This window comes from Strongylocentrotus purpuratus, unplaced genomic scaffold, assembly GCF_000002235.5.
Source record: "Strongylocentrotus purpuratus isolate Spur 01 unplaced genomic scaffold, Spur_5.0 spur5_scaffold_13, whole genome shotgun sequence".
Classification (NCBI taxonomy): domain Eukaryota; kingdom Metazoa; phylum Echinodermata; class Echinoidea; order Camarodonta; family Strongylocentrotidae; genus Strongylocentrotus; species Strongylocentrotus purpuratus.
Window position 1 is genome coordinate 33,751,445 of NW_022145598.1, and position 14,167 is coordinate 33,765,611.

The following is a 14,167-nucleotide window of genomic DNA, read 5'->3' on the forward strand; positions in this document are numbered from 1 at the left end:
CGCCCCCAAATCGCACCTTTACAAATATTTTGTTGGGGGCTCCAGCCCTCACAATGTTCAGAAGTCCTAAGGAAGCCCTGTACCAAAATTGCATTCGTACAACAACAAATCAATGTTATTTTACCTTATTTCTTATTTGGGGGCTCCGGGGACCACGCCCCCGCCCACCACACCCCTATTTAAGTTTTTTGCCGGGGGCTTCTAACCTAAACAACGTTTAGTAGGTCCTAAGGAAGCCCTGTACCAAAAATGGCGATTGTATCCGGCCTGTAACGATAATCGATAAATTTGACCCTAAGCCACCTGACTAGGGGGAGGGGGAGGGGGATTAAGTAATAACGAAATTCATCAACTAACGTATAGCAGTACTGTCATTGGTAATTTCCAACAACAAAATAGGCAAAAGATTGCCAAGGCTTTTAGATTTAGCCTTTCTTCATTTCGAAGGGTTTCTAATTCTTTCGTGTTAAGCCGGCCGCGTTTCTTTTTCTTCCCGTAAGCTAGCATCTGAATATATAAAAATTTGCGTTGGTACCGGTGTGGTGGATATCAAATTTAAATCGGCCAGATTCTGGATTAAACCAGTATGTCGCAATGATTGTGGACAAGTACGTACTCCTGGGTAGTCATTCGTTAACGGTAAGCCTACCGATTTTCTCGCAATGTCATTTATTTTAAGTAAACTTAGCTTTGCACTTGTAATATTAGTATGAAATCTCATATTTGATAAATTATCGCATCAGATTCTGTGTGCGTGCGTATCATGAATATTGATGAATAGCGCATGTGACGTATAGGTGCCTATTGAGCTAATCAAATGCAGCGACAGGATGGCTAGGTTTACGGGAAAAAGACGCAAGCCGGCCGCGAATTTGCGATTCCCAAACCATTCAGCTATGGGAAACATTTTGAGCAACGTGATTGGTTAAAAAAGTTATAAAGACACGCCCACATCGACGCGAGCCATCTCATCATGGCGGTGCGAATGTATCATATGAGGGAAGACCATCGAAATCCGTTGGGGAAGACTATAGTAGGAGACCAGCCTGTAGGTCCCGTGACCAATCTCTGGGAACAAAGGTTTGAAAGTGTTTTTGTGTTCCCTGATGAATACCGAAACAATTTTGACTTGGGCTGCCCCCTTGAAAATTCCGGGCATTCTTGTGAGGGGTCAGCAAAGGTCATGCAGGGTAGAAATTCAAATATCTTCAAAACGTGTCGATACGCATATTAAATTACTCGTCTGGTCATGAGGATTCCAAAAATGTATAGTTTGCTATACCTCCGACCTTAAATGAGGGCGCTGTGGTCAAAACGTTGAAAGGTCAACACACTTTTGACTGGTGGTCAAATTCACAACACATTTAACCTTATCAAATTGCATATCAAATTACTCGTCTGGTCATGAGGATTCCAAAAATGTATATTTTTTTATACATCCGACCTTAAATGAGGCGCTATGGTCAAAAAGGTCAATGCACTTTAGACTGGTGGTCAAATTCACCAACACAGTTAACATTGTCCGATTCTAATGATTTAGTGTCTAATAATATGTTTTCTGACATGGCAGATTCAACTATACAACTTTCAAAAGTAAAATTGCTTACCTTGACCATGAACATTCAAAAAAGGCTGCCGTTTCGTTGACAAAATTTTAACAACTTCTTATCCATGGGTTTGGGGAATTTCAAGGTTATGGCAACCACTTTTCATCTAAACGTTGCTTAGTTGAATTTGATATGTCAGAAAACATATTATTAGACACTAAAATCATTAGAATCGGACAATGTTAACTGTGTTGGTGAATTTGACCACCAGTCTAAAGTGCATTGACCTTTTTGACCATAGCGCCCTCATTTAAGGTCGGAGGTATAAAAATATATACATTTTTGGAATCCTCATGACCAGACGAGTAATTTGATATGCAATTTGATAAGGTTAACTGTGTTGGTGAATTTGACCACCAGTCAAAATTGTGTTGACCTTTCAACGTGTTTTTACCATAGCGCCCTCATTAAAGGTCGGAGGTATAGAAAACTATACATTTTAGAATCCTCATGACCAGACGAGTAATTGATATGCATATTGACACGATTTGAATATATTTGAATTTCTACCCTGTATGACCTTTGTTGACCCCTCACAAAAATGCCCGGGATTTTCAAGGGGGCAGCCAAGTCAAAATTTGTTCGGTTTTCATCAGGGAACACAAAAACACTTTCAAACCTTGTTCCCAGAGATTGGTCACGGGACCTATAGGCTGGTCTCCTACTACTAGTCCAGCTACTCGTCTGTGTCAAAATGGACCTACCATGGTCAAAATAAATATACAATACCATGGTCTATTGTAGTCTCATGATTCAGAATCTGTATTATGCACTATGGGACGGATTTAGGTATGGGTGCCTGCCAGGGGAGTACGCAGGGGGGGGGGGGGGGGTTTTGGGGGTTCAAAACCCCCCCCTTTGTATTTTTATGTGTGTAAACCTCCCTAAACCCCCCCCCTTTGGATTTTTTTTTTGGATTTTTTTTTTTTATTATTATAAAAATATATATATGCCCACGGCTAACCTAAAGAAGGTGGCCTTACCCCCCCCCTCAACGAAGAAAAATGTCAAATTTTCAAATTCGAGAGACCAAAAAAAAAAAAAGTGTTCTGCTTACCCCCCCCCCCCCCCCCCCCCCCCCCCCACTGAGCGACTTTTTGGCTGGCTGAGCGTTGCGATTTTTTTTTGGGACTCGGAAAAAAAAAAAAGTGTCCGCCCCCCCCCCCCCCCCCCCCCCCCCCCCCCCCCCCCCCCCCCACTGAGCGACTTTTCGACCGGCGCGATTTTAAATTTTTCGGGAGCAAAATATTTTGGGCCCGATTTTAAAAACCCCCCCCCCCCCCCCTTGAAAAAATCCTGCGTACGCCCCTGGTGCCTGCAAACTATGTGCACCCCTCCTCTCTCTTGTTTTCGTACTTTCCCTCTCTCTTTCTCTCAACTTGCATGTGCTCCTTTAAATTCCCTCTTCCTTCTCATTCCCGTCACTTTTTTTTCTGGCCTCGAGTCTCACTGACCCGTCTCTCTCTATGCGTTACTGATACACACCTTTAGTAGCACAATTCTAAGGCATGTGAGTAGTTTGCAGGCACATACCTGTGCAAAATACAGAGTCTGAATCGTGAGACTACAGTAGGCCATTAATGTAGATAGACTTCTTGGGCATCTCATTGTACTAATATTTGTAAAGTCGTGTCTAGAAATACTGGTGTAATTTATAAATTAAGTTCTTTTGTCCCACAAGAAATTTTGCTTATTTTGTATTCTACTTTAATTTTGCCTTATCTCAATTATGGAGTGCTGGCATGGGGGAAGTCATTGAAAACACAATTAGATAAGATTTGTGTTGCCCAAAAGAGGGTGGTTAGAGTTGTTTTTAATGCGAGCTATCGTGCTCATACTAATGTTTTGTTCTACAGTAATAAGCTTTTGAAGGTTGAAGACATTTACTTTATACAGTTAGGCGCAATTATGTATGGTTTTGAAAATGGTACTCTCCCAAATGCGTTAGTACAAATATTTCGAAAGAACAATCAAATTCATAGCTATAATACAAGGCAGGCAACTGCACTTCATATTCCACGTGTAAGAACTGCTTTTGCTCTGAAGACGCTGGCTTGTACTGGTCCCAAATTTTGGAACTCACTTCCTATCAATGTAACTAGATCTGTCAGTGTCTTTGTTTTTAAACGCAAATTGAAATTACATTTATTGAGTAACTATGTCGACAATTAACGTAAAAATTATATCACCAGAAATGATATTAGGTAATAATTTGTCAATTGTTATTGATAACGTGCATTATCTTTTTGTTTTTGTTATGTTTGATTATTCAATATAAATGTCAGCATTTCACATTCTCTCTCTCCTCCCCCCCCCCCCCCCCCCCCCCCCCTCTCTTCTATTTTTCTTTTTTTTTTACACCAAATACCATTTTCCCCTATATACATATAACTTTCTTCTTTCTCTGCTTTTCTCTGTTTTGTTGTTTTTCTCGTTCCAGTTTGCTTTTTCCCTCTCGATTCCTTTGTATATATTTTCATCCTCTCCTTTACAAATGTCAAGCTATCCCTTTTGTAAATATTCCCCCCATATTTAATCATGTGTAGTTTTGATAACTTTGAAACATTTTTTAAAAGTGAAACATTGATGGATTATTTTATATGGGGACCTTGCTCTTACAAGCCCAGCTTTTCTAAGGTCTCCACTTTCTTTCATTTGGATTATATATCGACTTAAAATTGTACTTAAATTGTTTTTTCTTATGCTGTTTTTTTGTTCTATTATTATATGTAAAAATGTTGTGAAAGAAAGAAATAAAATGAACCTTGAACCTTGAACCTTCCCTCAGACATGATGGCCCGAATTCACAAAGCAAGGTTTGAGCTCAAACCTCCTTTTGTTTCGCCAAACCTCCTTTTGTTCTTTACAAACCAGGTTTGTAAAAGACGCGTAAAACGCGTCATAATTATGACGTACGAAAACCAAGGTTTGTCGACAAACCTCCTTTGTGAATTCTGGCCTATATCTTTCGTAAAGTGTCAAATTAGAGTCTGTGCTTGCAGACTAACATTGTGAGTGTTTTGTGTGTCTGTGTCAGCTGTGAGCGAGCCCGAGCGCGCAGTAAATGACGTAATATTTATTTCTTCTCTCGACCAATCACGTTGCTCATAAAGTCTCCCATAGCTGAATGGTTTGGGAATCGCAAATTCGCAGCCGGCCCGTCGTTGTGCCTTTACAAATCTGGATGAGCGGCTTTAGACTCAGAGCCTATTAAGTCAAGACCCCTCATTCAGGAGAATTGTATCTTGTTTTGACGATGAGCGATGAAATGATTTCCACATAAGGGTTTTCAAAGATATATATGGGGGTCTATATAATTATATATTTTTAAATATTGTAAGGGGTAAGGAAGCTACCCTGTAACCTGTAGAGGGCGGAGTACTGAGACAGTACAGGTCGACACTCTTTGCTTGTCCCTCCCACAGGTGAGTTGACTAAACTTGAATCACTTTTATGTTTAGTAAAATATTAATATTTTTATGCTAAATATTTGTTATGTACATATGTGTATTGTGTCAGAACGATTTCAGTGATTATTTTGATAATCATGTGGGTTGAAATGATTATATCGAAAGCGAGGATTTAATGTTAAAATGTGTGATCCTTAGCGTTATGATTTGTTATATGCATTTAAATCGTACTAATTAGTTGAACGCGGTACAAAAAATTGGGTGTACTGCGTGCGCGCCGATGGTGTACCTGGTCCCAGGGCCAGGGCCAGGGCTTACGCTCTAATTTATGTGATGAGTATAGGCCTTGGTTCAGGATCGGAACGAGGTCAGTGAGAAATGTAGGGAGCATGGAAAAGAAGTGCTCATGATAGAAGTTGAGTGTTTAAAAGCATTGCATGTTGTTTGTAATTTTGTTGCTAAGGGGATGTTAATGTTGGTACATCAAACAGTGACGATCGAACTTTGTCTGACTATTTAGCCATTAGAGGGTTTAGAGCGCCCTCTATTATTGTAAACGTTATTTCTCACTGTGCAGTTTGCAATAAAAGAATATTGTTACATGTTAAATTGATATGAAATAATAGGAGTAAGAGCAGTGTTTAATTAGGGTTAGACCAGGAGATTATTGGAGTTTATTTGGAAGTAAAAAAAGTATGGAAGATAAGTATTTTGATTGGAGTGGTTGATGAAAGATTTATAGTTTCTAGGATTTATCAATGTTTCTGGCCTAGGGATGTTCTGATATTTAAAATCAGAGATATTTTGTCTTTGTTCCATTGTTATGATATTGTTAGTTTCATTATTCATTCTATTATGTGCTTACTTTGAAAAGGGGGAACCAGTATAGCCCTATCGAGGTTTATGTAATTAGGATATTTGCATTCTCTTAATATTACAATGAACGCGCAGGGGCGGCGGAGCGACTTCCAAAGTGGGGGTGCACCAACAAAAAAGGCACTTTCTGGAGAAAAAAAGGGCACCTACAAAGGGAAATCCCAAAGTGAAAATAACCCTAACCCTAACCCTTCCTGGAGAATGTCATCCGTGATGCAGTCACCTACTGCGAGCACGCCAAGCGAAAGAATTTTTTTTCTAGACATTGGTTTATACCCCTATAATTTGATAACATCATCAGGGATGATTTCAATATTTGTTTCTCTTTATACATCGTATAAAATATTGCTTAAGCATCATACCTTGCAGTTGGGTGTGATGGTCGAAAAAAATCATTTGCGATGAGCGAAGCGAGCGAGGAAAAAAATTAAGATTTGTGAGGTCGCAGTGCGAAAACTAAATCTTTTAAAGAGGAAAAACCCAATGCTCATCGGGTTATAAATAAGCACATTCTCATAGCAGCAGACTGAAAAGACCTTTGATAAGTAACAAAATTATAACATCTATCAATGTGAGCGAGCGTAGCGAGCGAGCTTTGGCAGATATTGCTCTTAGTCGCTTGAAATTAGGGGCACGTTTAATGATTAGATTGGGAGTGGGAGGAAAAGGGGACACTTATCGAAGGGAGAAGACACTTATTAGAAAATAAAAGGAGCACGAGTCAAAGTAAAAATGGTAATTATCAGAGGTGAAAATGGGGCACTCACCAGGGATGAAAAAGGCACTAATGAGAATGGAAAATGGGCATTTGTCGACGGAAAAAATACAACCATCAGATTTTGATAGGGGCATTTATGAAAAGGGGATAGGTTCCTTATTAGAAAGGAAAAGGGGCACGTATCATTGTTAAAAGGATAATTATCAGAGGTGAAACGGGGCACTTATCGCATCTGAAAAGAGGCACTGACCATGTATGAAAAGAGGCACTTATGAGAATGAAAAGGGAAATGTGCATTTGCTGAAAGAAGAGGGGCACCCATCAGATTTTGAGGGGCATTTATTGGAGGTGAAAGGGGGCTTTTATGAAAAAGGGAAGAGCACTTATATGAAGGAAAAAAATATATATTAGGAAGGAAAAGGGGCACGTGTCAAAATTAAACGAGTATCTCTCAGAGTTGAATAGGGTCATTTACCAGACATGAAAAGGGGCACTAGTATGATAATGAAAAAGGACTATTTTCATACGTGAAAAGGGGCATTTATGAGAAGGGAAAGGGCTCTTTTTTAAATGGGGGCACTTATCATAGGGAAAAGGGGCACTTATTAGAAAGGAAAGGGGGCACATGCGAAAATATAAGGTGCGCTTATCTGAGTTAAAAACGGGGAAGTTATTAAAAGAGAAAGGGGCACTTCTTACAAAGGAAAAGGGTCAATTGTCAAAGTAAAATGAGTATCTCTAAGATTTGAATAGGGCAATTATCAGAGGTGAAGGGGGCGCTTAACATAAGTGAAAAGGGGCGCTTCTCGTACCCGAAAAGGGGCATTTTTACTAGAGATTAAAAAGGGCACTTATGAGGATGGAAAATGGACACTTTTTGCAAAGGAAACTGGGAACTTGTCAGTTGAAAAGTGGTACGTGTCAAAATGATAGGGGCAAATATCAGAGGTGGAAAGGGGAGGGGGCGATTTAAAAAATGAATAGGGGCACTTATCAAAGTAATAGGGGCACATTTTTGTAAAAAGGGGCGCTTCTTCTAGAGTTAAAGGGGCACTTTTCCAATGTAAAAAGGGGCACTTCTACGAAACTTGAACAAGTAGGGGGGGGGGGGGCTCTGTGTACACGTTAAAGGTATAACTTATTGAACAAGAATTAAGTAGTGATATAGAGATCACATGATAAGGTTATCAAACCTAGCTTGGTGTGTTGGTTCATTCAAGTTTGTGAACGTGTTGGTTTATATGAGTTTTATATTGACTGTTACTTATTTGTTTAAGTATTTGGGTCAGATATTTACCTGTGCTACATTCTACTGTGGCAATTGGTTTTTAAAGGGCAACTTTACTCGTGTTATATTTGATAAAATGACATGTTTTGGGAAATGCATGATCTCCATGATTATCAGCATTTTTAATTAAAATGTAATGTGTCAGTTAGTGGTTACTACTAATGAAGGACTCTTTTGCTTGTCTCTCTCTCTCACGGGATCACGCAGGTTTACAACCACGTTATAGAATAGTGGTGGACAATCAGGATCGTCGTTACCTGTAAACATTGGTAACAAGGTTGACTATAGTAACCAATCAGAATCTTTTTTTCAAATTTTCAATTGTTTACCTGTGCCAGCCTCTCATGCTATACTCGTTATTCCTTTATACGTGTTGTCGATATATAAGCCCATAAATAGATTGACGCCCTCAGACCATGACCACGCTGTAAGGTGATCCTTTTTCGTGACAAACTAAGTATAATATAATATTACCCCAACGTCCACTGTAATGAAATGCGCCCCAAAATTTAAATGGACTATAGAGATCTGTATAGAATCAGACCTGCATGCACACAGTTTGAAATATTAAATAAACTCATTATAGTGAATCCACGGCTGTACTATCATTACGAACTGTGTGAGTTTTTACGGTTCTGCCAGCTTACAAATCCAACACCGAGGTTTGAAACATAGATTGGGTTTGATCGATTCACCAAAGAAGGCCTACTGGACACTCCCAAATTACACTTTTGCATGAAAATTATTAATTCGATTATTCTCAACAGTTAACTTGAATTTTAAAAGGCAAGAAATAAAAAAGAGGTGAGAAACAAAAAAAAAAAGAAAAAAACAACAACAACATCAACTTCAACACTAACAAAAAACATGGTCCCAACGATATTTTGTGGTAGTATTAAAGGCCAATTATTTTGTATTGCCCTCGAAAACTTGAAATATCGCACCCCCCCCCCCCTCCTTTGAGCGTCAGGGGATGCACTATTATTTAACGTACATTAAACAGAGAGTGCATGCTCATATCAATCAACCTCAGTTTCTAAGGACGTTGCTAAACTTTTGTTCTTACGTTTAGTATGGTGCGATTCGACCCTAGAATTATTTACATAATAAAATAGCGCAAATACTATATGCCCTACAGTTAGTTGATTTTTAACAAGATATTGTCATACATGGAAAACGCATGCTTATATTAATCTCCCACGGTTATTTGATTGATATTGTGACGTTGCGTTACTATTAATTAGTACTCATACGAATGTTTCCATCATCGCTTTTAACTGATTGCTAATATTATTGAAATATAACCATCCTTTAATGATTTTCGCAATCACGCTAACAAATATGAAAGACGCGTTTAAAGAGAAAGTTGAGTCTGGGAAGAGGTGAAAAATAATTTGTGAGCATTACTCATTCTTATTATGCAAGTGTGGAAGAACATCAGTTAAGACATGTTCCCTGAAAAGCTTGGCTCTTCAAATGCCTTCATATTCTAAATATGCATGTAACATCGTAAAAATCGGGGGGGGGGGGGGGCCCGTCTTTTTACGCCACGTGTTCGTGTAGTCCCATATACATCTTTCTGTGCAAGTGTGTGTAACTTTACCAAGACTTGGCCACATTTCTTATCATTTCGATGATTCCAGAACATTGCAATACACACAAATACTTACATGCTACATGATCAACCTTTTCTTGTCGGTTCCACACCGTTTCTTTCACAATGCAATCGCATGACCAGAACTAAACTTCATCTTTAATCTTTATACTTTTCCAGATATTATTAATTTCAATGAGGGTGTATACCTAACTTTGATGTAAGGAATCTTAGGTAATCTTATCTCCAAACATAAAAAAGCAGCTGTGCCCTTTCACAGCATCAAATAAATACAATGAGAACCCCTTCGTTAGATTCACTGAACTTCTCAGTAGAGGGTAATGGGCTTTGGACAGTCGTATGGAATGTTTTAACAATATGCGATGCTGTAGCGATATGAGGTAACAATTAATATAAGGTAATGTAGCAATAGAGGATGGCATTGTCATCAGGGGCGTCGCTAGACCTTTTTCACTGGGGGGGGGGGGGGTGTAGAGGCCATCGATTACCGACAAACCTAGCCACCAATTACCGGCAAATATATTAATGCCAATGTATCAATGTCTACAAATTTAACCCTATAACCCCGGGGCCGGGGGCTAATTTTCCTATACCTGCGCATGTGCCTATGGTCATCCTCCACGACCTCATAAATATACGGTGTATTTCGTCAAGACTAGTCAGCATCGTAGCTATATAAAATGAATGTGCAACATTAATTGGTGAACACCAATCGCTGTGGCCCGATCGGTAAGAGCATTGCGCTTGATATATCTCCGGTTCGATACCTGATATGTCGATTTTTGGACTCCTGTGTTCTTTTGTTGATATTATAGTAAGGTTTACAATGCCATTTGACAATGATTTGTAATGATTGCTGGTGAAACTGCGGGAAAATACAAGTATTATAGTCTCTCTCGAAGTCGTCACAGCGGATAAAAAGTCACAGTTCGTATTGACTTCTTACCTTATTGTCTGTTATATGTTACCATGTATTGATGTTCATATTGTTTATATTGTTCAAGTAGTTTGTATCTTCATATTGTTATGTTGCAATTGTTTTCAGGGCCCCCTGGAAAACAGTACTTTGATTACTGACGAGGCTACTCTGTTAAAATAAAACGGAATATTAAATAAACAAAATTCGCAGGCCGTCCGAAATTATACATCTTACCGAGTAATTCAAACTTCTGCATTGATATCGTACACGAGGATCGAGCGAGAATACCGACACAGCTGACTCGACAAAGCAACAAATCTTTGCGTATCTTTCTTGCTCCCTCGACGAGACGACTCCACCAAACAACCCTCTCTCTCTCTAACTCCAACCCTCTCCTCTTTTATGATTCTACCCCCTCTTTCTCCTCTCTTTCATCTCCCCGTTTCTTTTGTTTCTTTTGTTTCTTTTCTTTTTCTTTTCCCCCTCTCCGTTCTCTTTTTTTTTTATATTTCTTTCTTCTCTTCTCTTCTCTTCTCTTCTCTTTCCTTTCTTTCTGTTCTTTTCCTTTTCTTTTTTCTTTTCTTTTTCTTTCCCTCTCATTTTATCTCTACCCTGTTTTTCATTTTCCCGACGGCAGTGCAATTTTACCGACACAGTCCTGATGGAGGGGGGGGGGGGATGTTGCACCCCACACCCCTCTTTAGCGACACCTCTGATTGTCATTTTTGAAGAGTCTGGTCTTGATAATGGTAGTGGTAGTAGTAGTAGTAGTAGTAGTAGTAGTAGTAGCTGCTCTATACAGAGCAAATTTATTTTTCATTTCTTTTCAAATTATATAAACATCGACAGACAATAATAAACGTATATAACAGAAATGAGTTTTGAAATATCTTTGTAATGCAAATTTATTTGGTTACAGGAAATGAAGAAGAAAAAAAAAACGAACCTACTTGAAAGCAATGCTTCTTAGGTGTAGGTTTGCACAATGATGATTACATTTTTATACATTTATAACTTAATCTTGGACAAAAATTACGGAATCGAAAAGACATGACAGACGATAAAAACAAACAATTAACGAGACAAAAAACAAACCAGAAACAGAAGCAGAATGACAAGATGAGAATGGTACATACATAAAGAATGAGAGAGAGAGAGTGAATAAAGGGGTAAAAACAGCAGAAAGAGAAGAAGAAGACAGAGAGAGAGTAGAGAGGGTAGAGGGACAGAGAGACAGAGAGGGAGAGAGAAAGATGGTTGTCTCTGCGGGGAGAAAAACAAACTAATTAAGATGATTAAAATACGGTATTACGCAGTCCCAATTCAAGTATTATATCAAATAATGTAAAGGCCTATACGGGTGAACTCCAACTATTTATGCTAACATATCTTCTACTAGTGCATTTAAGTTATTGGCTTGCCTCTTTGTTATTAATTGGCTTTAATTGCATCAATTTCTTTTGATTTGAGACGGCGGTTAATGATAATCCACTTTTGACCAAAGCAGATTTAAGATGAATATATACATATGTAAGCACCAGCCACCACCACATACCATCACTGCACTGGCACTGTACAGTGCTGCACTTTGCTGTACGAAAATATGGTAAATCATTCTTTTGGGAATCTCCCTTTATCTGTGTTAATTTTTTTCTTCTTGCTGTTTTCAAATTCTTTGAAACTTTTCAGGTATCCCACAAAGATTCATTATCAGGAAGTGACGAGGGCTTTAACAATGAAGTACCCAATCCTGAAGGACAGGGCGTGTAATTCAACTGGATATGTACAGTAAGTAATTTATCTGGATATTCTTTTGCCTAGATTGTTTAATTTTTTTTCAAAGGAAAGTTCGCCTTTGTACTTTTTAAAATGATTTTCTTATGTATCATACAATCTGATAGTTTTTGTTTATCTTGTGTTTAATTATGTACATGTAAATAATTCTTTAAAGCGGGACTGCACTACTTGTAGCTACCCGGTACTTGCGCCCTCTATACAGCCAACAATCCCTAAGCGGTACCCGTTGATCCCCCATGCATTCTTATGTTAATTGAGAGCTGATTTGATGAGATAACCACCTGCCAGTGACCACGCAGGGAGGTCTAATTCCTCCTGGCCAAACTAGTGCAGATAGGCCTGAAGATACAACATTGGTCTTGGTTGTAATTATTTAAGGAAATGAGATAACTTTCTACAAGGCTGCTTGTATTGAATTATGATTCTCGTATTATACTGTTTCTAAATCATTCGAATGTTTTTCTTTTTCTCTCCCTTTGCTTTCAAAGGATACATGGAAGGGAATCACAATCAACGGCATATCGCGGATATGAAGCTGCTGCAGCCAGAAGGAACCCCGATATAGGGACTATAAATGACAAGATGTAGAGAACACGTCAGCATCGCATGTTGTTCATCCAAGGAAATTCTGGTGGGGATATCCTTTCAGAATACCCCCATCCTTAAGTTGGAAAATCAGGTAATGCTCTAATTTTCTGCCCATTTTCATTTTACGAGGAGAGGTGTATAGTAAGAAGTAAGAAGTTACTTTACTGTAAATGCCTCCCAGAATCAATAAGGGCTACAACTAGTGAGAGCTTTGAAAGCTGTCGGGAACCTTTTTTTTTTTTGGGGGGGGGGGGTTAAACTACCACTGCATAAACATTCTCTGAGAAATTAATCATATTGGACTTAATTACTTATATATTATTCATTTGTTAGCTCTATATAGTTCCATTATTTTTACTATAATTCAATTTACAATGAATTTCTACGTTAAAATTATCACTGCATTATTTTGTCTGCTTCATTTAATTTGTTTGCAGCTTGTGAAAGAACTTGAAAGAGTTTATAAGCAGCTTGCGGTAGCCCCAACACTTCAGAATGTCATCTAGAAGTCTGGGGAGAAAATCCTTGATTTCTGCAAGCCCCTTTCCTGTTTCGGTTTCGGATCAAACAGCAGGCTGCCAATCAGAAAAATAGAGAAAGGTTTGTCATTGCATCTATAGTACCCTATCTTTACCAATTCCCATGTATTACAAACATCATTTGACACGTCAGACCATAGAAATACACATTTTATCAATCCTTTGTCAGTTACTAGATCCTTTTAAAAAAATGGGTCATAATATTTTGGAAGTAATATTGTAATTGATGATTATATACATGTACATATAGATACATTATGAAATTTAATATTATGGATACATTAAAGGAAAATTGAAGGCGAAGTGAAGCTGTTTGCTGACACTTCAACGAGTGCTAAATAGTGGTCAAGCTCAAGTTTTTTTAAGAATGAAACAGAAAATATACAAAAGCACAAATAGGTGTTTCTGTTTTATTCTCAAGGTTTGAGCTTGATCACTATTTAGCAGTTGTTGCAACATCAGACAACGGCTTCACTCCGCCCACTCCATATGTCCTCCTGGCCATTGCACAGGTATTACCAGCTCTCGGATTACGTCACTGAGCCGGTGCTCTGTGAGGAAATGGCAAAACGCACAGCGGCTATTTACAGCGTGGGAGCTAGTGATGGGTCTGTTACTTTCTTGCACGATGAGACGTGAAGAAACTTGTGACTCTAGTGATTCTAAATCTTATTTTTCAGTGTTACTTACAATGCAAACATATTCCTAGGGTGGAATTTCCCTGTAGGGTACATATATGTATATGTACCATGGATTATATTTTTGATTATCTGCAATAACTGTCTAGTTTGAACTCAGTAGATTTTAAGT

General features: G+C 38.5%; 1 long non-coding RNA gene across 1 annotated transcript; it reads left to right on the top strand.

Annotated features, from left to right (window-relative positions):
- Window positions 1-12,079: 12,079 nt before the first annotated feature.
- Window positions 12,080-13,651, top strand: LOC115923140. The gene is made up of 3 exons (XR_004063811.1): window positions 12,080-12,221; window positions 12,719-12,909; window positions 13,256-13,651. It is a non-coding gene; the product is annotated as an uncharacterized LOC115923140 (long non-coding RNA).
- Window positions 13,652-14,167: the final 516 nt, after the last annotated feature.